Genomic DNA, 27,814 nt, shown 5'->3' on the forward strand with positions numbered 1-27,814 from the left:
GTCTTCTGTAGTTCCTTAACTTCTTTCACTACCATGCAGAAAATTAATCTGCAGCCGGTGAGCACCACCGAAGCAGTTCCTCTGAGGCTGGGGCGGGAGGGTAGAGAATGAACTTCAGTTGTTTCCATATGCCAGTTCAACTTCCAGTCACATGACTGAAGTGAAAACTGTACTCACTACTGCATCTATGGCTGCTGATGCTATTCCTATTAATCCACCTCTGTTGTATTTTTCTGGTCCTGTTGCTGCACCTGTGGAACCTGTTTTACAATAAACTGCCCCTGACTATTAAATAAATCCAGATGATTTTCTTCCTATTCTTTTGACAAGACTTCCATTATAGCCACTCTGTCTCCAAAGGTCTGTGCTTTCTTTTCATGGCTAAAACACACTTATCTGGACCCTCCTTGGATATATACGTTTGGACAACACTTTTCTTGGTTTTTCTATTCCTGTGGATTGGATTTGTGACTGTTTTCTTCTTGCTGAATAATGGCCATTAACTTCCAGAAAGCTATGCTACAGTACTGGTCGATGAGGTGTTGATGCCTCACTCATCTTCATATAAGCTAAAAAGAGACATGTCCCTTGTGGACATTTCAGCCATTCCAGTAAATGAAGCAATTGTTTGAGATAAAGTACCTTATAATACATCTGATGCAATGGGAATTCTGCAAAAAAACCTCATGTATTTAGGGTTTCTATGGATGATGTAATTGTACTTGGGCTACATTCTGCTGATTGAGATGTTGAAACTGTAAACTTCATGTTATCAGAGCTGGAATACTACACAGTTTTTGAATCAGAGGATCTACATGTAAATTCTGCCGAAATATTTTGTACTTAACATACACTTTTTAATTACACGCAATGAGAACATTGCCCTACTCCCCCACAAAGGAGTTAAAAAACATATAGGAATAATTTCACATATTTTTCTGGTTAGGATACATCAGACCCAACATCACATTATTTCAAATTTCCCTACACCACCAAAAAAATATATTTATTTATTTAATGTTTTGTATAGCGCAAACTTGACCCTGTAGGGTATCAGAGTGCTTCACAGTTCACAGCAAGGTAACTTTTCTTGTATAGCATTTAATAAATTCCAGTCCAGTTTAAAGTTGACACAGCTATTCCTTTTGATAACTGCTTTAGTACGTACGCAGGCTGTGAGATTAGAGGGACCTCAAGGGAAGGAAGTATTGTGTCCTTGAGCGAGAGTATTTGGGTGAGCCAGATAGTCTGTAATGCTTACGGTAGGAATTTACTCATTAATAAGATCTTGGTTTCTTTCTTGAATCTTGCGTGGTTGGTTAGCCTTCTGATGTCTGGAGGTAGCGAGTTCAATATTCTCGGTGCAGCACCTGATAATGCTCTGTTGTAAGTTTATTTTTTGCAGAATATCGGTGGTTTCAGCACTAGGTCTTTGGCGCTCCTTGATTGTCTGTTTCCCCTAGCGATCAACAGTTTCTGCGCTTGGTATCTTGGTGACTTCAAGTGTAGAGCTGTGTGTGTTATGCACGCCAGTTTGAACAGAATTCTGGCTTCATGAGGTATCCAGTTAAATGCTTTCAGGAGAGGAGAGATGTTGTTGAAATCTTTTGACCCTGTTATGAGCATATATATGCTTGCACAAAAAAGGCTAATATATGCAGACTCACTTGTTACCCAATTCCTGCAAAAGGCTATGAATATTGGAAGGATACCATTGATGGGAAATCAATTTGGGGTACCTTGTCATGTTCAGCGGACTGAAACCTTGTTTTGTGTTTGTATAATTACCACAGAAATGATTTTTCTAAATGATACAGTTCAAAAGACTACGTCTGGGACTAGCAAAAATTAAAGACATGAATGTACCAAACATTCCCTCTATTGCCCACATTGACAATGGACAACATTTGACAAGTTACACTAAAGAACAACTCAATAGTATTTTGTAGAATGGTACATTTAACTCCATAATTTTAGGTGCTCACAGGTGGCTATTGTGGCCAATAGACACCAATGGTTGTTATACAAGTTTTCTGAGTTCCACAAAAGTGTTTAAGGCAAATGGACATGACCCTGTTATTTCCACATTTGATACTTAAGTATTGTCACCGCCTATTCAGTTGATGAAATTGTGTCAGCAGTGTTTAGAACATTTCACACTGTCTGCAATAAACAGCATCTTTCTCTCCTATTGGAAGACATTGACCTATCTGATATCCTATTGGGACCTAAATATCTGAGTTCTAAAAGATTTATAAATGCCACATTTAATGGCATCTGGAAATGATCACAAATGGAAGCTCCCACATGCTTATGACAAATTGATCCAGATAAATTGGATAAAGTGATTACTGCTGCATAAATACATTGCCTTCTCACATTCACAATTTGAATAAAATTGTGCCATCTATTATCGATATTATTCACAGTGACATGGCTTTGTTATACAATGGGCATAGTCAGCTTAAATCTATCATGCATTTTAGATGGACTATCCAAAGTCTTAAGAATGGTTGCGTCCCATAGCATTGCCTTAATTCAAGTCAACTGTTCTTGCCTTTCAATCTGACATGTAAAAAAAGACTCATGGCTAGAAAAGATGCTACATATACCATGATGCATCTCAAGAAGTTCGAATAGCTCCCATTCACAATAGCAGAAATACCCTCTGCTATCTGGTTCCTACATGGCGCAGTATCTTTGCTAATTTCAACATTTCAGTTCACAGCTTGCATGAAACCATTACCTGTCTGTAGATATGAACCCTAGGAGGCAGCTACAGTCATCAGTTGTGGTCACTCCCATTTTCCTATAATGGTAAATGAGCCAAGAAAGAGGTCTTCTTTACTGGAAAGGAATGCAACTCTTCTGTTGGACACTCACTTGTTTCTAAACACATTACCATTCACGGCGCATGCAATGTGTTGGTGGCTAATTTGCCTGTTGTCTAAAATACTGGCCTCTTCCATTCTCCTCCTCATTACAGTCCTTGCAAATGAAAGCTACTTAATTTTAGATGACCAGGATGGTGGAGGATTGAAGACCGGGATCCCATATATTTTATCGGACTCCCAGATAGTGACCTGTTGTAGTAGGGTGCTCTTCCCGCCCACTCCAGGAGGTTTTGAAAAGCATGTTGTGACATTCCATTCCAACTTTAAAGGCAGATTTAAAAAAGCTAAGCAGACTCAAAGCACTAATGTTTAAAAAAGATGTAGTATTAACATCTTCTCAAGAAACATTTGAATAGTAGGTTGCAAGGACATTGAGTGAAAAGCAATCCTTTCTCATTTCTCATTACATTTCAGTGAGCCAGTTCAACCAGCATATTTGATGCATCCAATACCACCAGCAAAAGTACACTTTTTTACCGTTATTGGGAAAGGCTTAGACAGTTCTTTCAAGAAAATCTTTTGAATTCTACTAGCTTTTACACATTCTCATTTTTCAAGTGTGGGCAGAGGCATCCCATTGGTGTTATTCCTCATTTGCAGCATTTTGGCTCTACTTTACACATCCAGAATAAATGTTCTGTTTTGAAGCCCACTAGTAATGCATTTACTACCAGTCCAGCTGTGCCGTGAGTGCATTTTAAGATTCTTTGGAACCCCTTTACTCAAGGAACTAAACACTGACTGGTGATGGTCTTTCCAACTCATCTTGTTTACTTGCATACAACTTGTGTTTCATTGCCTGTGGTGCCCTTTTGAATGAGCACTAGATGTCTGCCTAGCTCTACAAAGAAGTTTCCCGTGGACATGAGCCCTTAGGGCATGTCTGTGTGCCACATGGCACAGGTGTACATGCACAGATGTGCATGTACACTGGAATTGGTTATTTACCATGGAATAGTATTCCATGGTAAATACCGATTCGATAAGGGCCTGTGGCACTGATTACAGTGCCACCTACATATGGATTTACAGAATCGGTATATTTACCGATTCGGTATTTTACCGATTCTGTAAATTTACCGAATCGGTAAATATACAGATTCTGTAAATATGAGGCCCCCTACATGTCAAATCCCAAATATCGGTCGATAACGGCCGAAATCGGCCGTTACCGACCGGTATTTGGTGACCTACATCTGGCCCTATATCTTGTATCACATTTAACACAGAGAAGAAATACATTAACAATACAGAGAAAACACAAAATCAGACAGTGCCTTTGTCATCAAATTGACATATCCCTTTACATATGAAGGTGCAATCTGGTCACACTCTAATTTATGCGGTCCCACAACAGCATACCAACAGGATTATGTCATCACGCATAGCGCTGACGCGTTTCAATGTTTTTTTCCCTTTACTCCACCTTTATCATGACATAGATTCTGTTTTCTCAAATTACTCTCACCCTCATTCTAATTATTCCTGTATTCAACAGATATACAAGACAAAGTTGTAATCAAAACCATCTAATTATAAAAATAGGACTAAATCTTTACTGACTCATTTATAAGTCTTCCCCCTTCTTTTACTCCTTTTGATATTAAATCCTGTTCAAAATATGTCTTGGCCTGTTTAGACGAGGTTTGATGAAACAAAGGGTCACATGTCATAAATGTTTGTGTCTAAAGGGAATTTAAAAAAAAAAACTTGTGCAGAGTACCTTATCCCTTTGGCTATTAAGGGGTCTCTCTCTCTTTAAAACACGAGCAGCACACTTGACCACGGCCAATTCTTTGGGCAACTTGATCGCTTCAAGTACGTCTTTTACATATTGTCCATTTTCAATAGGCGTTCCTGAAGCAGTCATGAACTCCCTTTGCATCCATAGCTGGCCGAAGTCATGCACAACCCCGTCACCATACTGGCTATCAGTATAAATGGTTACTCTCCAATTTTTTACAAATTTGCACGCTTTAATTAAAGCAATCAATTCGGCTACTTGTGCAGACTTAACTCCTGGTAAATAGGATGTTTCGACTATATTATATAATGTATATACCGCAAAATCAGCGCTTAGTCCTCTTTCTTCATTGCGCATGCATGAGCCATCTAAAAACAGCTCATGTTCTGGGGCTTTTAAAGGTTCTTCCTGTATGTCTCTGCGAGGTTTAGTACTGAATTCAGTTAAGTCGATACAATCATGTTCGACTTCCTCTCTCACTTCCTCAAAGTGAGAATCTGGCAATAATGTCGCTGGATTTAAAATAGTGCATCTCACTAATGTCACATTTTCTGAACCAAGGATAATTCTTTCATATTTAGTCATCTGACTAGGTATTAAATGCTGAGTACGGGTTCTGTTTAACAAAATCACATCTGAATGTGGAACATATACTGTTACAGGATGTCCCATGACAATGGATTCACTTTGCTCAAGACTCATGCATGTTGCAGCTACTGCTTTTAGATAACCGGGCAGTGCAGATGCCACTGGGTCCAATGTGGCAGAAAAATATGCCACAGGTCGTCGCATTAACCCATGGATCTGGGTTAGGACTGAAAGTGCACAATTGTCTCTCATGTCACAAAATAGTGCAAACTCTTTTGAATAGTCTGGCATCCCTAATGCTGGAACTTCACATAAACTGTTTTGCAATTTTAAGAAGGTAGTCATGCTCTTGTCATCCCATTCAACTAGGTCTTTTGCTTGTTTCTTTGTCATTTGAATAAATGATTTTGCAAGTACTGCAAATCCCACAATCCACTGCCTGCAGTAACCTACACTTCCAAGGAACATTCTGATTTATTTCTGGGTTTGTGGTAATTTCATGTTTTGAATTATTTTGAATCTTTCAGATGTCACTCTTCTGATCCCTCTTTCTATCTGGTGTCCCAAATACTTTACTGAGTTTGTACAGTATTGCAATTTCTCCGGGGACACTTTATGTCCACCTACAAAAATGCAATGGAATCGATCACACAGTCATTTCCTGTTCTCGATGCCAACAATAGGTCATCGATATACTGCACCAGGACAGATTTTCCGGGCAGCACCAGTGATTCAAGGCACCGTCCAAAATCTTATTAAAAATAGATGGACTTTCTGTGTACCCCAGAGGAACACGATTCCAAACGTAAACATGCTCGTCAAATTTGAACAAAAAAAAAGATTGGTATCTGAATGCAGCAGGATGGAAAAGAAGGCATGGCATAAATCAATTATAGTGAACCATCCTACTCCCCACGGTATTGGATACAGAATCACTGCTGGATTGTGTGCTATTGGGCAACATGGGACGACAATTTTATTAATTTTACGGAGGTCTTGGACCACCCTGTACTTTCAGTTTGGTTTCTTCATGCCACTTATAGGTGAATTACAAGGAGTGCTCATTATTTCTTCTACAATGCCTTGTTCAACCAAACGCCTTATTTCTTGTGCAACTCCTGCTTTTATTTCGGGACTCATTGTGTACTGTTGAATATTTGGATAAACTGCACCTTCCTTCACAGTCACTTTTATGGGATCGACATCTGCCATTAGGCCCACTTCTTTTACTGAAAAATCCCATACATCAGAAGTCACAAAGGTTTTTAGTTCTCCTGGTAAATCTTCTAGGCAGATCTTTTTAACTTCTGTTTCTTGTCTGACTAGCATCATTTTGTAAACTCCGTCTTCATCTGGAGTCTGAATTTCAACACCATTTGGTGTACAAAAGATTGTGCAGTTTATTTTGCACAGTAGATCCCTTCCTAGCAAGTTTACAGGGCTACAGTCGCACACTACGAATTTGTGCATTTCTCGAAGTTGCCAATACAGACTTCCATGGGTTCTGTGACAGGGGTCCTAATTTGTTCATTAGAAACCCCCACTACTTAGATCGCTTCTCCCGAGAGGGGTAGGTTTGGGATGTCTGCTGTTCTCACAGTAGAACGGGTAGCACCAGTGTCCAACAAAAAGGTAACATCATTTCCCTCCACTTTCTCTTCAATGTAAGAACCTGACTGATCTACCGGTAAGGATGCACCAAGTATGCAATCCTCCCCCCCTCTCAGGCACCGTCAATATTCATCTGTCTTGCAAAGAAAACTGTGGTATTACCGTATTTATCTTACCACTTCCCTTCGGTGTCCACACTGTAATTGGGTTGACTCCCAAAATCTGGCATAGGGGCTTGAGGTAACTGATTCTATATTACCTGTTGTGGCTGTCTCATTGACATCTCATTTTGCGTCTGTGGATTTAAATTTTGATTTTGGACATTATTATTCTGTATTCTCCAATGTCCCAATTTTCGACACCCATGACAAGGAAACTTTTTCTTTGCCTCTTCTCCACTCATTTTCCCTCTGGATCTACCTCTACTCCCTTCACCTTGGCCTTCCCCTCTTTTCTGATTATTTGCTTGCTGACTTAATTGAAATTCCTGTTGTTCTGCCATTTTAACTTGAGCCCACATTCATTTTTCTTCTAATTTCTTTTGTTTATTATCAATTTTGTTCTCACAGGTTTTTGCATACTTGAGAATTTCGTCAACAGGCTTTGCTTGCAAACAGTTTATGCTCTTTAATTGTTTCGGAAATGTCAGGTTTTAGTCCAGACACAAAGTGATAAATAAAATGTGTCATATCTTTATTATCAATGTTTTCTAAACAACTGTATTGTTTAAATTCTTGCAAGAGGCGTTTATAATATGCATGTACAGATTCATCTTTATTTTAGGTAGTTCTGTCTATTTTAGTCCAATTGGTTTCCTTTGGAGGAATCTTTCCCTTTAAGTAAGTTATCACCTGATTGTATTTGTTCATAACATCGTCTGATGGTGCTCTAGGGTATTTATCATTTGACCAATCTACTGTAATTTTACACTCAGTCCACAAATCAGCTGGAACAACAATGTTGAATAATCCATCTAAATACTTTAACAGCACTTTTGACACTGTCACAAACCTTTCAACTTGACACTACTATTCTACAGGTTTTTCTTTGAGGTTTGGGAAATCATTAATAAATGATAAAATATCCTGTTGGGACCATGGGACATGTACATATCATCCTCTAGGCACTTCTCCTATCGGACACAACCTTTCAACATTTTCTGTTTCTTTTAGTAAATACACAGAGGACGTTTTATTCACCTGTGCCTATTCCTTCTTCTTTGTCCATCTAACTTTCCATTTGTCTAAATCTCCCCACAATTCCTTTATCTGCAATTTATGACCTGACACATTCATGTTCTCCAAATCAGCTCTATACGGTTTCTGCAATACCTTTGATTTGCAAATATCAATTCCGATTTCCAAAGCCAATTTCATTAACTTTTCATGATATATTTTTGTATTTGAGTGATACTTCTGCATATAAACAATAGTTCATCTTTATCAAATGAGTTTAGTCTGTCCTGCTACCATTTCTTCTAATTCCACCCTTAATTTGAATATGTCCAATACCTTTGATTGTTATTCAGGCTTCTCTATGTTTTGGGTCTATCTATCTAATTCTTCCAGACTTATTACAGTTGCATGCCTCGTTCCTGAGGATGTTTCAATCTGTACCTCCTTTGAACATGGGGGAGTAAATTTCCTGATCGAGTCACTTACTGGTTCTCGTACAGGTAAATACATTAAGGAAATTACTGACTCACATTCACTTGCTTGATTAACAACTATTAGGGTTTCTTTTCAAGGCTGTATTATGGGTGTAGTCCGAACGGGAGCTTTAGGATTAGTTTGCTTATCTCCATATAAAGGAACTACAGGACCTATTGCTATGGTATTGTCAGAACTTCAGGACTTGTATTAAACTGAGAGATTTTTTGAATGAATTCACTATGCTGTTTATTTAAAGCTTCATTTTCTCTTTCTTGAAGTACTTTTTCTAATGAGATATAACCTGCGGAACTAAAGGTGGTTGCAGAAATTGAGCACTAGAAGTAACTCTCTGTGTTTCTTCTTAGTAAGGTGGCAGATTTTTTATTAATAAGTCAACTTAATAATCATCAACCGAAGCACCACTAGTCATTACATTTTTCATTTTCCCCGTACTTTTATTTCCTGATGGTTCTTTTGTTGTAAAAACAGGATATAATCCCTCTACTAGCATGGACTGTCTCCACTTTTTCATCTGCTTATCTCTGGTCTCTTTAGGAAATCTGGGATATAACCTACTCCAATTTCTGTTACTTCTGGACCTTGTTCGTTCAAACGCCTCTGTCTCCCACTCTTCTAGAGCTTCATATTGCGTTAAACTCGGCCTGGGATCTAACTTATTCATACGACCTCTTAAGTTATACAAATTTCTACCATTAAAGGTACCATGTTCTGGAAATGCCAAAATACCATCTTCCTTTGTGTACTCTATCCAGTTTTCTAACCACACACGTGTGGTAGCCCCTTTCGACCATCATGTATGATGCGGGTGTATTAGGTGGTGGAATAATAATCCCTTCTCTAGTTTTAATAACTTTGTCTTTTTTGAAATAATTATTTATTATTTTGAAAAGTTACATCTTTCTTCTTTCTCCATACATGATATAAGGTCCTCCACTAATTTGTTGTTCTCTCGCAAATCCTCGATATTTTCTATCAGGACGGTTTCCTATGATTGCTGGATCTAAATGCCACATATACAGCTATTTAATAACTTTGCACAATGTCAATAATAATTAATATGGGGTGATATAAGACCAAAGTTTCACCAGTAAACTCCTTTGCTACTAATCACTCTCACATTTATACTAGGAAAAATAAACCCTTACTAGTGCTTCAAATTTTACCTACCTTTACGCACATATTCCCCAAGGCAAGTAACCTCACAGCAGTGTGGCTTCTATTTACCACCCACTTTCTTTATCCCGGGATATTCCAGACAACGTTTAACACAACACAAGCAGGTTTGGGTAAGTCCATAAAATCAATAAACAATCAATAATCAATAGTCGATACACAACTAACTACCTAATTTTTAACTAATCCCTAACCATAGCTCTGCTACCAGAAAAGTAAACTGACCTACTAGCTCAGTTTACCATACTCACCTGGGCCCATAAAACATTCACACTTTGAACTGACAGTCCTGCCTAACTAATTACTAATTTAATCACCCTATCAGTACTTTCAGTCATTTTAGGACTTATACCTGTAAGCCATGACTTACCAATCCTTGTCACCTTGGCTATATGTCCTAGGGATCGAAAAGGGAGTAAGTGTAAATAGGCAGTATTTAAAACACATTTACCTTTCCTGTAATAACCACAGACTCGGGGAAAAGTTTTAAAAGGTTTATCTATGAAAGATTTTCTGAGTGAAATTAAAAAAGCCACAATCTCGTGACTATGAATTTTACAAGCAAGAATATAATCAGTAGGACATAAAGTTTGTAAGAAATCACAGTAACACCTTTAGATATTGGTACCTGGGAAGGGTAAGAAAGGGAAATAGCACAAGGGCATACCACATAGATTATATTTACCTAGAATGGTGCAAGGACCAATCCTGGTCACTGTCTGGGGCAAAAAGACCAGGGCCCGGCACCCGACTAATCACGTGCCCACGGGACAAGACAGGTGGAAATCAGGACAGGTGACCTCCTCTAAGTGCAATGACAGCGTCACACCCCTCTCTCTAGGAAAAGCCAATTAATACCCCAATTGGGTAATCGATTCTTCTTACAGAGTGCTCCGCCAGCACCTTTGCTCTCGATCGCCTATTGAGTACGTTGGGTCAGTGACAGGTCAGCTATTCGGACAAGTCGGACAATTTCTCTATCTACACCTACCTTAGTTATACCATTTTGAGGGCAATGTACCACCCCTAAATGCTGCAAATCTATGTGTTCCCCTTCAGTGATTGGTCAGAAAGACAAGGAGAGCTCATCACACCATACTAAAATGAGATCATCTCAATTGACTGGTATCAATTATGTCTCCACCCACAATTTATTTTTTCCATGACTTTATTCCACCTAACAATATTGGCACACAAAATATATGTATTGTATTTATTTGAGTCTTCTTACTTCCACTTTAGAGGTCAGTAGAGCAGGTTCCAAGAAACATCGTGGGTAAGAAGGGTGTTGGCAGCAATTCAATGCCAATGCTTCAGCAATTTTGGAGTTTGAGTGCGCAAGCGCAGCTTTCTTCAAGATGGAGAATGGAAAGGGGCGACCACTCGGTCCCCCCGAACGTATGGCAGAGTGCCTCGAGCCCCCCGGGAAGCCATTTTGGGCGGGAGGCGCGTCTCGGCTGGTATGCCCGAAGCGGCGTAGCCGGGGCGCGTTTTTTCCCGCCCTAGAGTGGGCTGGCCTAGACACTGACGCGGCCGGCCACGCCCTCGGGGCAGGCAGGGGCGGGTTTACGCCCGCCCTGAAGATGGATAAAAAGGGACGCAAGACCAGAAGACATCCTCTTGTTCCTGTGCTCTGAAGCTGCACCTCCTCGCTGCACGTGAGCTCGAGACGGAACGAAGAGCCAATTTTGAGCGTTTTAATCGTTCTTGTTTGTTTTACAGATACTTTGCTGGAGAATGCCGAAGAAGGTGGGAAAACGCATGACTACTGAACAGATGCTGCGTGTTCTCATGAAGGAGATGTCCGAGCTAAAGAAGCGGGTGGATAAGAACGAGGAAGGGGGACCAAAACGTCCTTTGGCGGGAGCAGCCCCGGGAGGGAAAAACAAGAGGCCCAGGAGGGGAGCAGCGGGTGAAGACATCCCGGGTCCCAGTGCCCCGCTCGAGGCACCAACTCCCGTGCCGGAGGAGGGGAATCCGATTCCCGTTGTGGTCACCCCCGTGTCCGAGGAGGATATGCCGCCCGAGCTGGCAGCACAATTGGCAGCGTGGTTGGGTAAAGGTAACGAGGGCGCCACGGCTGTCGACGCGCAGGCGCTGATAAAGCAATTGCGTGAGAAACGGGAAGCAGCCAAGGTGTCCGTGCCGGCTGCAGTAGTGGACAAGACACCAGGGACGATTGCGACCACAGAAGCAGCGTCAGGTGCGGGTAAGCGGCCATTGCCGATTGCGAGGGATGAGTCAACACCCTCTCGGAGAGAAAAGTTGGGTCAACATGTTCCTTTGTCAATTAAGGAAAAGATTTTTTCTCATTGCTTGTTGATCATTATGAGGTGGAGCATGTAAAGAGTCAGAAGGATCTCATGCATCCGAGTGTTTGGCGCGCAAAAATGGCCGCCTTTAAAGTGAATGAGAATATCGGCAATTGGGGCAATGCTTGGGGAATCTTTACATCAATCTTGGGGGAACGTAGGCCTGAGTTGCTTTCCGAGTTTCCAATCTATCAGTCACGAATCATGGGGTACTCGACATCGCACCAGGGTAACCATTGGTTTTGTTACGATAATCTTTTCAGAAAGGAAAAGGAGCATAATAAAAGTTTAACCTGGGATTGTTATGATTCCTTGACTTGGGATAAAATGAAGGAGTCAGGAATGTTAAAAATGCCGTTGGTGGGAAGTAATGTTGGCGAATCCTCCCGGCAATATGCGGGGACGCCCTTTCGATCAGGTACGGGTGCCGACGATTACTCGAAACCTGCCGGCAATACTGGAAAAAGGGGTTTCTGCTTTAATTTCAACAGAGGTAAATATACTAGGCCCCAGGGATCGTGTAAATTCAAACATGAATGTAGTGGTTGCGGGTCGTCCCATCCTGAGTCCTCGTGCAGAGCCAGAACGGGTGATAATGGGGGGAGAGGAGGTGCCAAACAGGTCTAATATAGTCCGAGGGGCGCCTTTACCTACCCCGATTGCTACCCTGGCGATGATTCCCTGGCTCAGTGAATACCCGGATCGTACTTCTGCTGGGGTGCTGCGGAACGGTTTTTCGTATGGTTTCCGCATCCCGGTAGGGGACTTTCAGGGTGTGGGGAAATGCAAAAATCAACTTTCCGTCCTGCAGCATATGCCCGTAGTTCAGGATAAGATCAGTAAAGAGGTTGCACGAGGTCGGGTCGCCGGCCCGTTCAGTATACCTCCGGTTCAGAATTTTGTTTGTTCTCCCTTAGGGGTAGTCCCCAAGAAAGACCCCGGTGAGTTCCGACTGATTCATAATTTATCAGCTCCACGAGGTCTTTCCGTAAATGATGCAATCGATCCAGAAGTGTGTTCGGTGCGGTACGCATCCTTCGATGAGGCCGTAGCCATTTTGAATCGCCTGGGGCCCGGGGCGCTGATGGCGAAGTCAGATATCGAGTCAGCGTTCCGATTGCTCCCGGTACACCCAGACGACCAGCGTCTCCTAGGATTCATGTTTCTGGGTTGTTATTACATGGATAGGTGTATGCCAATGGGGTGCTCTATATCCTGTGCTTATTTCGAGAAATTCAGTAGTTTTCTACAATGGGTCTTCACAAAGAAAACAGGTTTCCAATATGTAATGCACTACCTTGATGATTTTCTGTTTCTTGGGGCAGCCGGGGATCTTGAATGTGGCCGGGCCTTGGCCGAGTTTTGTGTCTTAATGAAACAGTTTGGTGTGCCATTGGCGCCGGGTAAAACAGTGGGTCCTTCGACTTGCCTCGAGTTTCTGGGGATCGAGTTGGACTCCAGTGAGGGTTGTTTCCGTTTGCCAGCTGAGAAAGTGTTGAAGTTCAGGGCTGCGCTGCAAGTGTGTATAAATGCATCAAAAGTTACGCTGCAACAATTACAGCAGTTGGTGGGACAGTTGAATTTTGCCCTGAGGGTAATACCAATGGCCCGCCCCTTTTCCCGTTCAATTGCCCAAGCGATGGTCGGCCTTAAGGAGTGCCATCATCGCACGAGACTATCGGCCGAGGTCCGCCAGGACATGCGTATTTGGTTAGCATTTCTGGCGGACTTCAATGGTAGAATCGTATGGAATTAAACAAGCCATGTCCTCTGAAGAGCTGGGGCTATGGACAGATTCAGCAGGAAGCATAGGTTTTGGCGCCATCTTCGGCACAAAAATGGTCGGCACAAAAATGGCCGACATGGTGGCATGAGAATGGTCTGACGAGTAATATTGCTTTCCTGGAATTGTTTCCCATCTTGGTGGCCTTGAGAACATGGCCCGATGGGTTCAAAGATCACTCTGTCATATTTTGGTCTGACAATATGACCGTGGTCGAGTGTATCAATAGTCAGGCAGCACGTTGTAAACTGATTTTAAGACTGCTTAAGGAAATTGTTTTACTGTGTATGCAATTGAACGTGCTATTCAGAGCAAAGCATGTTCCAGGGGTGATGAATCAGGCGGCTGACGCACTGTCTCGTTTTCAAATGCAGGCTTTCTCGGGTTTCCTCCCCTCAGCGGACCCAGAGCCGGCACCCTTTCCCGAAGCTCTCTGGTCTCTCGGTGCCCCGAACTTCGTCACCTCGTGGGAGAGAGTCTAGCACCAAGGACGAGGAAGGCATACGAAGGGGCGTTTCGGGCCTATTTAGCCTTTTTGGGGACTGATAGAGAGCGGCTTTGGGGTCACGAGGAATGGGTAGTGAATTTCCTGATGTCCTTACGTAGGGCTGGGAAATCGGTGGCTACGGCCCAGAGGCATCGTGCTGCCATTTCCTTTGTTGCCAGAGCACACGCTATCCAGGACCCGACAGCGTCTTTCGTTGTGCAGAAAGCGCTGCGTGGGTGGCAACGCCTTGAGGGTCGCAGAGTAGATGAAAGGCGCCCGATAGGTTTGGATAGATTGTCCCAGTTGTTGGCCACACTCCCGGCCACATGTTCATCTCAGTTTGAGGCGGTGCTGTTCCGAGCCGCTTTTACGCTAGCATTTCACGGGGCAATGCGGGTAAGCGAACTAGTTGCAAGGAACAAACTGGATGTGGCAGGGGGTTTGTGCCAGGAACACGTTCAGATCAGGGGAGAAACAATGACTGTCTCCTTTGTAAAGTCCAAGACTGATCAAGATGGGATGGGTGACTGCGTCATCATACGCAGGATTCCTGGGTCCTCCATGTGTCCGGTAAAGTGTTTAGAGGATTACCTAGCACGAAGGGTGGCATCATGGGGGGGGACTTTGTTGAGACACGCTGACGCCACCCCACTGACGAAATTTCAGTTTCAGCGGGTGCTTGCGATGTCAATTGCCGCTGCGGGCTTGAACCCGGGCGAATTTGGGACCCATTCCTTTCGGATAGGGGCTGCTACGGAAGCTACAGCCAGGGGTCTTAATATTGAGCAAGTGAAACGAGTGGGGCGTTGGTCCTCCAATTGTTATAAAAGATACGTGCGGTTGCACATGTTGTGAAGCTGTAATAATGTACTCACGCTTCTTGTTTTTGTTTGGTTTTCAGTTACGCAAGCCTACGAGGCGGGGCGAACTATGCAGTCGACCCTACACCGGGCCAGCGGTCAGACATCACCGGCTGTGAAAAAGGAGGTGTGGGTCGTGGGCCACTCATACGCGAGGCGTGCCGCAGACGTATTCAAAGCAGGTGACATGATTCACGTAGCTGGGGAATACGGGTACAGGATGTCCTTCTACGGAAGGGGCGGTCTCTGTATTGACCAGTTTCAAACATTTTTCGAGGGTTTGTTAGGGCGGACAAGGTCACCGCCGTCTATAGTTATAGTACATGTTGGGGGCAATGATTTGGTCACCACCGGTAGACGACTACTCCTGGAGGCAATGCTTTCCACTGTAAGTTGGTTGGCGAGGAGAGTTCCGGGGTGCACGATTGCATGGTCCCATTTGATTCCACGAAAGGTGTGGCGGGGGGCTATCTCTATTCCTGCTTTGAACCATTCTGTTAGAAAGCTTAACAACAAAGTGAGTAGGTTGTTCCGTTCCAGGACATTGCATTCTATTTCTCATAGCTGTATTAATGATGACAGTATGTATTTGGGGGATGGTGTGCATTTGTCTTGGGTGGGGAATGAGTTACTCTTAGGAGACTTCTTAGCATGGTTAAAATCGTTGAAACATGACCTTTAGGTAGGAGTTTTGTGGGGGGTCCGGATAGCCGGTCAACTATCCGGCCTGTGGCGGTAAGGTCATGATCGGTGAGCACTAATTGGAAGATCCCTATGAGTGGGCGTCACCCAACACGGATGGGAGCGCTCGGGGGAGGTGGCCTTTGGCCCCTCAACGGGGAGGCGGTCCCTTCTAAGGATGGGTCGCCGAAAGAAGAGGAAAGGCGGTCAAGGCCCCTTCCTGTGTAGGAGGGGTTACAGCCCCCTCCTGGGGAATTTCCCGGGGCCAGTGACATCTGCGACGGCAGATGCGGTAAGTTGTGTGGGGTTGGGGGGAGGTCTACGATACCTTCTAGATACCTCACACGAGTCTTCGAACGACCTTTAACTGGCGTCGAGTTGATAGGTGCCCCCGTCAAGTCAAGGGAAATTGGTAGTAGTTGCACTTGAGTACGCCTCAGTGCTGTCGCCCCTCCCAAGTGGGGGGGGTATGTCTGGTTAGGGATCTTGACACCGGTTACGACCTTGCCGTTGGCCCTTAAACGTTAGGATGTACAATTTCAATATTTCAAGAAAATGTTTTGTAGGATGTTAGTTCGGCTAGGAGAACCTCTGTATTAGAGAATCTGTTAAGGTTAGCCAAACATCGCAATGTGGTAATGAAATTGTACATTAATATGAAAATGTTTAATGTTTTAATTTTTTGTTTTAATAAATACGGCCGGGAGGGTCACTCCCTCCCACTTCCAAAAACTTCAAGAACTGTTTCCGGTTTCCCTCCTTTGGGGATTGTGTTGAGAGGGGGTGGCGGGTATCTCAGCCATATGGAAAGGGGCGACCACTCGGTCCCCCCGAACGTATGGCAGAGTGCCTCGAGCCCCCCGGGAAGCCATTTTGGGCGGGAGGCGCGTCTCGGCTGGTATGCCCGAAGCGGCGTAGCCGGGGCGCGTTTTTTCCCGCCCTAGAGTGGGCTGGCCTAGACACTGACGCGGCCGGCCACGCCCTCGGGGCAGGCAGGGGCGGGTTTACGCCCGCCCTGAAGATGGATAAAAAGGGACGCAAGACCAGAAGACATCCTCTTGTTCCTGTGCTCTGAAGCTGCACCTCCTCGCTGCACGTGAGCTCGAGACGGAACGAAGAGCCAATTTTGACCCACCCACCAGCCCCTGAAGACAGCCAGTTGTTTTAATAAAATTGATCGATAATTCTATTTCGTTTACAGGTTGTTTTAGTATCGTGTTGATGTTGAATGTGTAATAAAGATTGGTCTAATTTTATAAGTGTGGTGATTAAAGAAATTCGGATTTATGGTCCATTTACAAACAGGCTTTTTCGGTCATAGTGGCCAATGTAGTTTTGTTTAGTTAGCATTTGTCGTATTTATTTTGGTCGGGCGGTAAGGTCATGATCGGTGAGCACTAATTGGAAGATCCCTATGAGTGGGCGTCACCCAACACGGATGGGAGCGCTCGGGGGAGGTGGCCTTTGGCCCCTCAACGGAGAGGCGGTCCCTTCTAAGGATGGGTCGCCGAAAGAAGAGGAAAGGCGGTCAAGGCCCCTTCCTGTGTAGGAGGGGTTACAGCCCCCTCCTGGGGAATTTCCCGGGGCCAGTGACATCTGCGACGGCAGATGCGGTAAGTTGTGTGGGGTTGGGGGGAGGTCTACGATACCTTCTAGATACCTCACACGAGTCTTCGAACGACCTTTAACTGGCGTCGAGTTGATAGGTGCCCCCGTCAAGTCAAGGGAAATTGGTAGTAGTTGCACTTGAGTACGCCTCAGTGCTGTCGCCCCTCCCAAGTGGGGGGGGTATGTCTGGTTAGGGATCTTGACACCGGTTACGACCTTGCCGTTGGCCCTTAAACGTTAGGATGTACAATTTCAATATTTCAAGAAAATGTTTTGTAGGATGTTAGTTCGGCTAGGAGAACCTCTGTATTAGAGAATCTGTTAAGGTTAGCCAAACATCGCAATGTGGTAATGAAATTGTACATTAATATGAAAATGTTTGATGTTTTAATTTTTTGTTTTAATAAATACGGCCGGGAGGGTCACTCCCTCCCACTTCCAAAAACTTCAAGAACTGTTTCCGGTTTCCCTCCTTTGGGGATTGTGTTGAGAGGGGGTGGCGGGTATCTCAGCCATATGAGTCTGTATATTAGGCCCAAATGCGAGCTAACAGCAAAGTCAAAGAGAAACATATTAGAATACAAAAAAAATGAATGCACTGCATACCACTTATCTCTATTCTAACCCCATTACTTTATTTTAAATTTTGCATTAATAGTTAAGCAGAACGAACAAGCTTAGTGCAATCTGCAGCATAAGAATTAACATGTGAGGTTTGAAGCAGCCATTTCTGGCACTAGTGCTCAGAAGCGGGAAGTTCCCACCAAAAGCAGAAGTACGTCACACAACGTAGATGTGGGCAACGCATGCGCAGTATAGTTCCCGCATTTTCTGTGGCCATTTATAGACACTCAAGTTAATGTTAGTAAAACCACATACGTGAGCCTTCCCAGATTACTTAATATGCTGTGTAATGCAAATAATAATGGACAAAACATGTTGATATGTTATTTTGAGGGGGATGAATAGAAGCAAGTTTCTATATATGTGAAACCTTGCTCATTTAGGACAATTTATTACTCTTCTTCTTCTACCCCCAGTAAAACTACATTTGAGATTGTAAAGTCATCGTGATACTCTAAGGTAGTAAATTAACATTCTATTTCGAATTCTTATACAACATACATGTGTCCGTAGGCTTGTCACCATAATCAATATATGATAGTTTTCTGCCGCTATACCAGCGATTATTTTAACGCCGTCCTTGATAATGTGGCCCTTAGTGCCAGGGCTCTGACCAGGAGGCCACTGCAACTAGCAAAGCCCATTGCCACTGTCATGGCTGCCAAAACAACTACAAACCATCTCTCTCACATGAAAATTTGACAGTTCAGATTATTCCACTTCCCCAAAGCTAAAGGAATGGCTGAGGAGGCAGGTATTACCAATTGTTCATTTATATTGTTTTTCTAAATAACTGTTATACTGCTCATCTCTAAATTACATGAGCAGCGCCACCTTGTGACCGACTGCCCTTAATGTGATGTTGACAATTAGGTGCCGATGCCCAGCACCAGAAACCAATGAAGATCCGGTGCTCAGCACTGGAAAGCACCGGCTCAAATTAAGCACTGCTGATGTCAAACGCGTTTTACTTCTATTCATCTGCCTCACAAATAAAATACGTTCAAAGGTTAATTCACACATTTTTCCCCAGGCAAGAGTGGAAAAACTCTGAAATTATGAGTAAAACCAAACCATTAGCGTTTTAAGTTCATGAAAAAAAGTGGGACAAAGGAACAGAAAAATTATGACACAATTTCTGAAGTATCTTCCATGTCAGAAATATGTTTGGAAGGCTGATTGAAACATGCACTTTCAGCAGCAGCATCCGTTTGTCAGTTTTTTCCCTAGTGATCTACTGGTTTCCTCACAGATGTCTAACAACAACTAGTGTGCTAACAGTCTATTTTGATGACCCCATTGCAGGAGAAGAAATGCTCCATTCAAAGCCTTTTTAGTTCAGCAGGCATAAGAACATTAGATCATAAAGCAGATATGAACCCAGCTGGTTGGAATTATGTTATGATAGGTTTAGATGTTTAGTTATTTATGATGTAATATATTCGTAAAATGCTAAAACTAATTAATGCGAGAAATACTGCCCTAATTCTAAAATCATAACAGTTTGGGGATATATGTTTGTAAAATCTTCCATTTACGTACAAGCAAGTTGATTATTAGAGTCGCAGAAGCTATTCCCAACTAATCTCATATTTAAAATAAATAGATTTGTGTTCATATGGGCAGTGAGACATGAAAATTAGTTGCTATTGGATATTCAATTTTTCTTTTTCCCTTTTCCCACAGCTTCTTGTCAGTTGTTTCATCTTCCTTCATGTGTGTGCCCTGACTTCGAAGTTATTTTTATTGTGATTTATGTAAATAGAAATATTAAAACACATCAAAAATTGAAATTCATCATCTATAGAAATTTTGCATTGTATTCCTTATAATCAAATACATTCAAATGTAATTATTTACGACATATTTAAAAATAGGTAGCATTGTCAATTGGGTACAATATTAAAGATACTCTTTTGAAGCATAATCAAAACTGTTATGAACTGCTCACAATGAATACTATATAAATATAATGCTAAAAAACGAAAGGAATGCTTTCAGGGAGTTATACCTTTAAAGAACATGAAGTAGCTGGGACAAGAACCATTTTCATGTACATATTAAGCCTTTTGCAATGGACAAGGAATGATTTTAAACGTCAGCAGCATGTCTCCAAGTGCAGGAGCATTATGTGAGCTAGGTGAAGCACTTGGTTATTATTAGACCTCTGCGATACTCACAGGCAGTTGTTATGGGAAGAATGCATACTGACATGTGGACTGATTCTCTGAAGAGGTTCTTTTCAGGTACCTACTGTGAATCACCTGTGTAGATATGAAGCAAAAAGGATCCAATTATAATTCTGAGGCGCATATTTACCATTATTTCACATCTTGCTATGCTGTAATGAAAGTGAAAGGGCAGTAATGCACCATATTTAACATCATACGGTGCATTCCTGATCTTTCCTTCTGCTGGTCCCTTTTAGCTGCCTAGCTCCAATGCAGGCACCCTTGCACTATGGGAGAGGTGTGACTCAGCAGGCAGAGTGGTTAACCCTGGAGCATGAGGCTCATGGTTCGATCTGCAGTGTCAGCTCAGCTCAGTATCATGTGACTCTGGGCGATAGCTCACCTAATCTCCCGACGGCCCCCAGCACCTTGAAACTCTTAAGGAGGGAATTGTTTGAGCTTTACAAAAATGGAATCATTGTTATTATCTGCACTATAAGCAGGATTGCTTTTGTTCAGAAAGAGACACCTTCCTGCACAAAAACATTACTTTGAGGCATTTTTCTCTTTCTTTGTGTGCTGCAGGATGCAGCACGAATAGAAAGCGGAAACACGTTGGAGAAATAAAGATATTTCTCCTCGTTACACATCACCCAGGGATACGTAGCATTTTGATGCATTCCCTGGTCTACAACTCATGGTAAATCAGAGCCTGCTCTAACATCAGTGGATGGATGCAAGAGAACACCCACGCTCCATCCATGGAATGCCTCCCTGGGGCAGATTAATGCAAAGCAGCAAGTTGAGCTACGTTGCATTATTCTAGATCAAGCCATGCAGAGACAAGAAAGGAAGCATTATGTAGCTTCATAAATCTTACTTAGTAGTTGCATCGTCCTTGCATCTGATTGTGTGACGCAAGGGCAGCACAACTGCATTCTAAATATGCCATAGAATTTTTGATTGGTAGTGTGCAGCTTTTAATCAGTTATATCCCCCTTCATGCAATGCTACCCACCTGAATAAAAAGGACATAAAGCTAATCTTTCGGGCAATAATTTCCTCAAAAAGACGAAATACAGGAAATTGCATGCAGTACCATCTCACCACCTTGCAGCTATGTTTCAAGAGATAAACCTTTCCCTCTACCACCTCTACCAAGCATTCCAGTTATGTTTTGGGAATATCACCTAGGTCAGGACCTCCATACAATATACTCTTGGTTTTGGGCTGGATGATTGGTAGTCATATTTGTCCATCTATTTTTCGAATACCAAGAGGCCTTTATTTTCTGCTTCAAGGTGGTAGATAGTTTAGAGGCAGAAGTCAAGAGTTCAACTAAGGAAAACCATATTTTTGGAACTGGATTGTAAAACTGAATGTGAGAAATTCAGTTATTGTTTGAGTAGAGTAACAGACACATTTCTTGTCAGGGTGAACCACAAAAAGTCACAAAATTATCTGTGCTCAATCTTTGGGTAGCTTTGCACAAAAAGCAGTCAGACTTAACTTAGAGGCAATGTGTAAAGTATTTATGCAGCACACAAACAATAATAAAGTGAAAACACAGTGCAAGAAAATCCCATACTAATTTAGACAACTAGAGTAAAATGTACTAAATTGTTTGACACTAAAATGACAACAATTAAATCAGTAGAACCGGAGGTATGCAATTTGAAACTTTTCAGGTAAATATAGCACCTGAAAGCACAAAGCGCTACTTGCGGTTATCTGGTCATGCAGGACTGCATAAAAGCCACAAGCTCAGGCCAACTGCGCTGGATCGTGGGCTGGATTCAGGGACCAGGTAAGTTCAGCTGAAAACATTACCTTCTAAAGTCACAGATGGTTACCGCTGTAGTGCAAAGAGCAGGCCAGGTGTTTAGGATGGTCATCAATGTAGCGTGAATATCCTGTTGGGCGTGGTGGACAGTCGTTGCTGGACCTTTGAATTTGTAGTCACCATGGGCTGTCAATGCTTTCGCACGAAGTGCAGATCTCAAATTGTTTGTCATTGCTGGGGGTCACTGTATCACGAAGAGTCGGTTCACCAGAGCTATGTGTTGACGTGTGGCATGGGCAGCAATATCTTGATATGCCCCATGCCCGTTTGTGGTCACAAACAGCCTAAAACCTCAGCATTTCTCCTTTTTAAGTCAGAGACGTTTACTCTGATGCCAGCCACCGGTCAAGGACCTGTGGAGGGACCTCTTGGTGATTATGGTATTCACTCTTGCAAAACCCAGCAGGGCTCAGGTAGTTCCAGCAGCAGGCCCAGTTGCAGTTCCCACCAGCAGGCCAGCTGGACAGGTGCAGGGAGGACTCTGGAGCTTGTTATGTCCCTGTAGCTCAGAACAAGGAGTCAACCAACTGACCCTTTGAGTCACTCAGCCTCGGATGAAAGGAGCAGGTCCAGTCTACCTTCTCAACAAGCAAGGTAGGCCTCAAGCAGCAGGGCAGTAGGTCAACAGGAGTTCCTTAATTATAGTATCCACAGGTGAAAGAGAGTACTGAAAAGTGGGTCTGAGGGCCCTAGTTTTATATGTGATGTCCCCTTTGAAGTGAGAGAGGCTTCTGGAGTTTTCCCCTTGCTGAAGTGTCTGGAACACCCTGCCCTGGTCTTACTATCTCTAGGGGCACACCATGCTAGGGTGAAGTCCTTTGTGAGCTGGGTCAGTGTTTTTGAAGTACTATTGTGGTAGGTGATAGGTCTACCCCATCAAGCCAGGATGGCCCATCCTGCCAACACCCAACCCCCATTGTGATTTTGTCTGGGAGGAATACACAAAGGCCGACTGCCAACTACACCTAGTTATATGACCCAGGAACAGGCTGCAGGTATCAAATGGTTAGGGCAAGAAAATGCCAAATGTCAAAAAGTGGCATTTTCTGAATTGAGAGTTGAAATCCAACTTTACCAATAAAGAGGGAATTAAGTTATAATTCCTACCTGCCCCCATGTAAATGTTATTACTTATTAAATGTCATAGGCCAATGTTATCCTATTGGAATAGTGAAAAATTAATTTGATAGTTTTTCACTACTAGAACATGTAAAACAAAAAAGTATATGTCCATCTTTTTAAATACAATGCACCCTACCACATTGAATGTTTAGGGCCTACTCTACGGATGATTTATATGTAATAAAAGGAAGGTATAGGCCTGGAGAAAGGTTCATTTTGTCAGGGCGAAAAGGCAGTTTAGAACGCAGGCTGCAATGGCAGTCCCGGCATAGGTTTTAACAGTCCACGTAAGTGGGTAGCCCAATCATTGCTTCAGGCACATTACTAGCATTACATTTGCAGGACCTGTGTACCCATAGTACCACTTCACGAGGATGGGATACAAGAGAGCACAAGCACTTAAGCCCTGGTTAACAGTCGGAAAGTGATCCAATACCAACAAGAACAAATTCAGCATAAGAGGAAGAGTGAATGTAAAAGGTATGGGGTAAAACCACTAACATTTAAAAAGTAGGGTTGATTACCAAGTAGGGTTGAATTCCACCACAAAGTTCAACAATCCAGCGCTTATTATGTAAAACTAAGTTTCAATCTAAAGCTTGTGCTTATCATTGGTTGCTTGGACTCAAGCAACTGACTTTTCTAAAAAAAATCCATAAAAAGAAATGTATATGATGCAAACTAAAGTTTCGAAATAAAAGAGATAAAATGCCAAAACCAGTTTAGTGATAGGGAATACCTTTTAATTAATACATTGATACCCAGCTGACAAAAACATGCTTAAATTATAGACCCTTCTACATTTATTTTGTAATATTAGTGAACATATTTCAGGAAGGCAAGGCAAAAGTAGCCAGGTACTGGTAGGACTTGAAGGTTTTCCAAAGTCAGTATGACTGATCTTGGGCTTTTGAGGGACGCCCCCTTTCCGTCTTCTCTTGGCAGGTGGAGGGCCATGTACCTTAACGGGCATTGATTTTATAAATTTAATTAAAAACTGATTTAGTTCGGACAGCGGTGCGAGGTGTCTGATGTGTCTATATTAAGATCGGACTGGAAGATGAAATGTCAGCTGGTGGCTGAGTTATGGGGCCTAATGGTGTCGGGGTGAGTTCCTGTAACAGAAGGGGGAAGCTCTCCAAAGATAGGGGATCTTCGTTACTGCCTGTTTGGCTTACTATGGGTGGTGGAACATGAGGTAGGGGGTCTATAGAACTCCTATTCTTTAAGCTTTCTACAGAGCGGCGACGTTCTGCTCGGCGCACTGCCAGTAATTTGTCCCTACCTGGGTCAGTAGGAGCCCGTGTGAAGTAGTTGTCAAGTGTCCCAACAGTATTGTTTGGCCCCGATTTTTCCATGGTAGCTTTATCAGGGCTATGCGCCATTGCAAAGGGATTAACTGGAAGGTAATATCCACAGCAGTGATGAAAGGGAGTAGGCCCAGCCCGGCCTCACTCGGTCTCTGAGGGCCTCAGAGGGCCCGCCCTTGTCCCGGGCTTCTCCCGGGACGCTCCCGCGCAGCGGGGATGGTGTATAACTTAAATGGGAGTGGGAGAATCCGGGGAGTGTGTCCAGCAGGGAGAGCGGCCCAGGTGGAACCAATTGGGCACACAGGGACTCCTGGGATATGGAGTCCCTGACTCGGCGCTCGCAGCCCTGCTGCACAGCAACTCTGCCCACAACAGTCATCTTCACAAGTCTCGCCCCCTAACAACTCCTGCTGAAGAAAACGCGCTGCGGGTCCCGCGCAGCGGGTCCAGCGAGTGGTGAAGGAGTAACGGTGACAAGCAGGAGGTAAGGCAGCAAACAGGGTCCAGCCACGATAATCCAGGCAACAAGGTAATCAAAAACAACATTGACCCAACAAGTTGCTGATTCTTTTTCCAAGATCACCTCTTGTCCATTTTCCCTGGTTGATTTGAAAACACCCTCTTCCCTGACCCTTTATAACAATTATTTGGAGCTTGCGTTGAAATGAATGTAGAGATCAAATTCTCAGTCATCCTTCAAACAGAGGGGTTACTAATTCAGTTGATTTATTTATATTTACCTTTACCACATCCAAATAGCATTCTGTTTTCCAAGTGGTAGCAGTGTAGTGATTTCCATTTTGGGCCCAATTTGGTTTTCCCTTAGTTGTTTTAGTCTGCCTCTGCTTTGCACAGCTGCACATAAGGCATTTGTTTTGTGACATGATATTCTTCTAGAAATACGCTGCACATATTATTTGTTATTCAGTGATTATTCTTGGAATTCAGGTTGAACATTTTGTATAAGGTCAAACACCATGGTGTACTATTTAGATGTGCCCGGTACAAAACATCTCCTAGAATCTTTTGTCATATGCACAGCTGCAGTTTTCCAACACAGTAGTTCTTATCATATAAACTGTGTCTAGCCCCCCAAAGAGACCGGTCCTGGAACACAGGCAGAAGCCTTGCGTAAACAGAGTTTATACATATGATACGGACCACATAACTAAATATGCTAGGTACGGGGTCCAATTCTGATCCCAGAGATCACTAATGTATCCCTTTGCTCAAATAGTGAGGGTAGGCCTAGATAGCTATATTAGTTGCAATGGTTGGGTTCTTCATTGTTTGCAGCCTGCTAGTACTGTTCATCACTTTGCTTTGTTGTATTTGTTTACTAATCACAGCACACATGCTTCAAAATAGACTACAATAGATTCAATAAATATATTGGAAATGTCTTTTGTGTCTTTCTTTTCTTTACTATGGACATTCATAAGAGAGAAACGAAAGGTGATGATCTGTTTCTATGGTTTCCTAGGAGACTAAACGTTCATGTTCTAGGTTTGTTCAAATCACCTGTTACTCTGGAAAGGTTAGCAGTTCAGGTGAGTCACTGTGTGCTAGTCTAATGTGGGCCTACATGTACTGACATAGGAGAAAAACACAGGGAATCATATTTACAATATCATTGCACCACCAGAGTGTCACTTTTTGGGATGATCCGGTGGCGCAATGTCCTTCTCCAAATCTTCAAAGCAAATTTAAGCCACTTTGCATGGTTTAATGCCACTTTGTAAATATTGTACTCTTTTATGAAGGTGTCTGTAGGGGCAGCACACATAGAAGGAGTAGATCACCTTTAAAGATGTTTTATGTGCACAAAGGTGTCCCTTCCTGCACACAAACTATCATACCTGCATCACAGACACTCTGCACCATGGCGCAAAGGTGTCTGTGTTGGTGCAAGGCAGCTTTTTTTGTGCAAGGAAAAACACAGGGATGCGGAGTATTGCTGTAAATATGGTGCATCGCTGCACTTTTTAAACGACAAAGCACAGATAAACTGCTTACAGCACCATGCTGTGACATTTCTCTTCGAATATACCCCTGAGTCTCTACATTCGGACATCCTGTTCTCCCAAGAAACAGTTCTGCTTCCCAGAAGAATCCCAGTAACAGCAGTTCCAGTTTATAGGGATAAATGAGGTGTCATTGACATAAATCATGAATCTATTTTTGTAATGTTTTCACCCTGTTCCCCCTCTTATTAGTGATTTGTATGGCCAAAGCTATCTGGTAATTCACTATTTTCAGAATTTCACAAAATATTGGAAGGATAACTTGGCTGTCAAAGCTGCTGAAGGCTACTCATGGTCTTGCCAACTAAAATGAGATACTAGCAGCTCCCATCAGGGGAAAGTCAGACCAATTCCTGTTTGCACCACATAGATCAGAGGAGCCAGTGAGTCTTTGGAACTGATAATTAAAAGGTCTAGCTACACTGTGCTTTGTCTTTGTCATGTGAATGAAAAATCTTTTTAAATATGTGTCAATCGTCTCAACGTCTTCTTCCTTCCAAAAAAATCCTGATAAGTACAGGGTGGTACTCTCTGTGAATAAGATCACCTGCAATTATAATTCTTTCTCCAGCTGCTGCTGAGACCACAGCAGGGTTGCTGCTTCAAAAGGGCTATTGTCCTAAAGGCATAAAATCAATTGTACCTCACTGTTATTTGACCAGAGATGTGACCGGAGGAAAATCCAATTACAGACAGTACATGAAGTGACTGCATGGCAGAACTGATTTATAGGCTTTGAGTCCCCAGGAAAAACATAAAAACGTTTCTCGAAATTATTTTTGTGACATTTCTACAGTAAACTTTAGTCTGGGACACTGCACACTGCAGAAATGTGCCACTTAGCAAATGCTTCATCTTCAACTTCTAACCAGTTTGCAACTGGGCCTTGTGAGATTCAATGCACATGTTAATCTACACTTATGTAACATGAGTGGTAAACTAAAATATCTCAAAGTAGTTTTGATATGATCTTGGAATGCCTGCTGTGAGGTGCAAGGCCATACTGCAGGGGCATTCTATTGTTAAGCCACTTGTACAGTGTTTCTGCAGTTGTACCCTGGACTTAATAGAATGTAACATTTTTCAACTGATGTTTTAAAATGTTCTGTCATGCTTAGGGCAGAGATAGCGAACTGGGGCATATTTTTATTAGAAAATATCTGAGCGTGGGCCTGCCCCAAATTTGCACCATCGCGCTCAGACCTTTGCAAAAGTCAGGGATGCACTGTATTTACTACAATACGACGCACCCCTGTGTGTTCCCTTACACTTGAACAAAAATGAGCTGACTAGACCTAACACAGGC

Source organism: Lissotriton vulgaris, chromosome 2_1 (genome assembly GCF_964263255.1).
Source record: "Lissotriton vulgaris chromosome 2_1, aLisVul1.2, whole genome shotgun sequence".
Lineage (NCBI taxonomy): Eukaryota > Metazoa > Chordata > Amphibia > Caudata > Salamandridae > Lissotriton > Lissotriton vulgaris.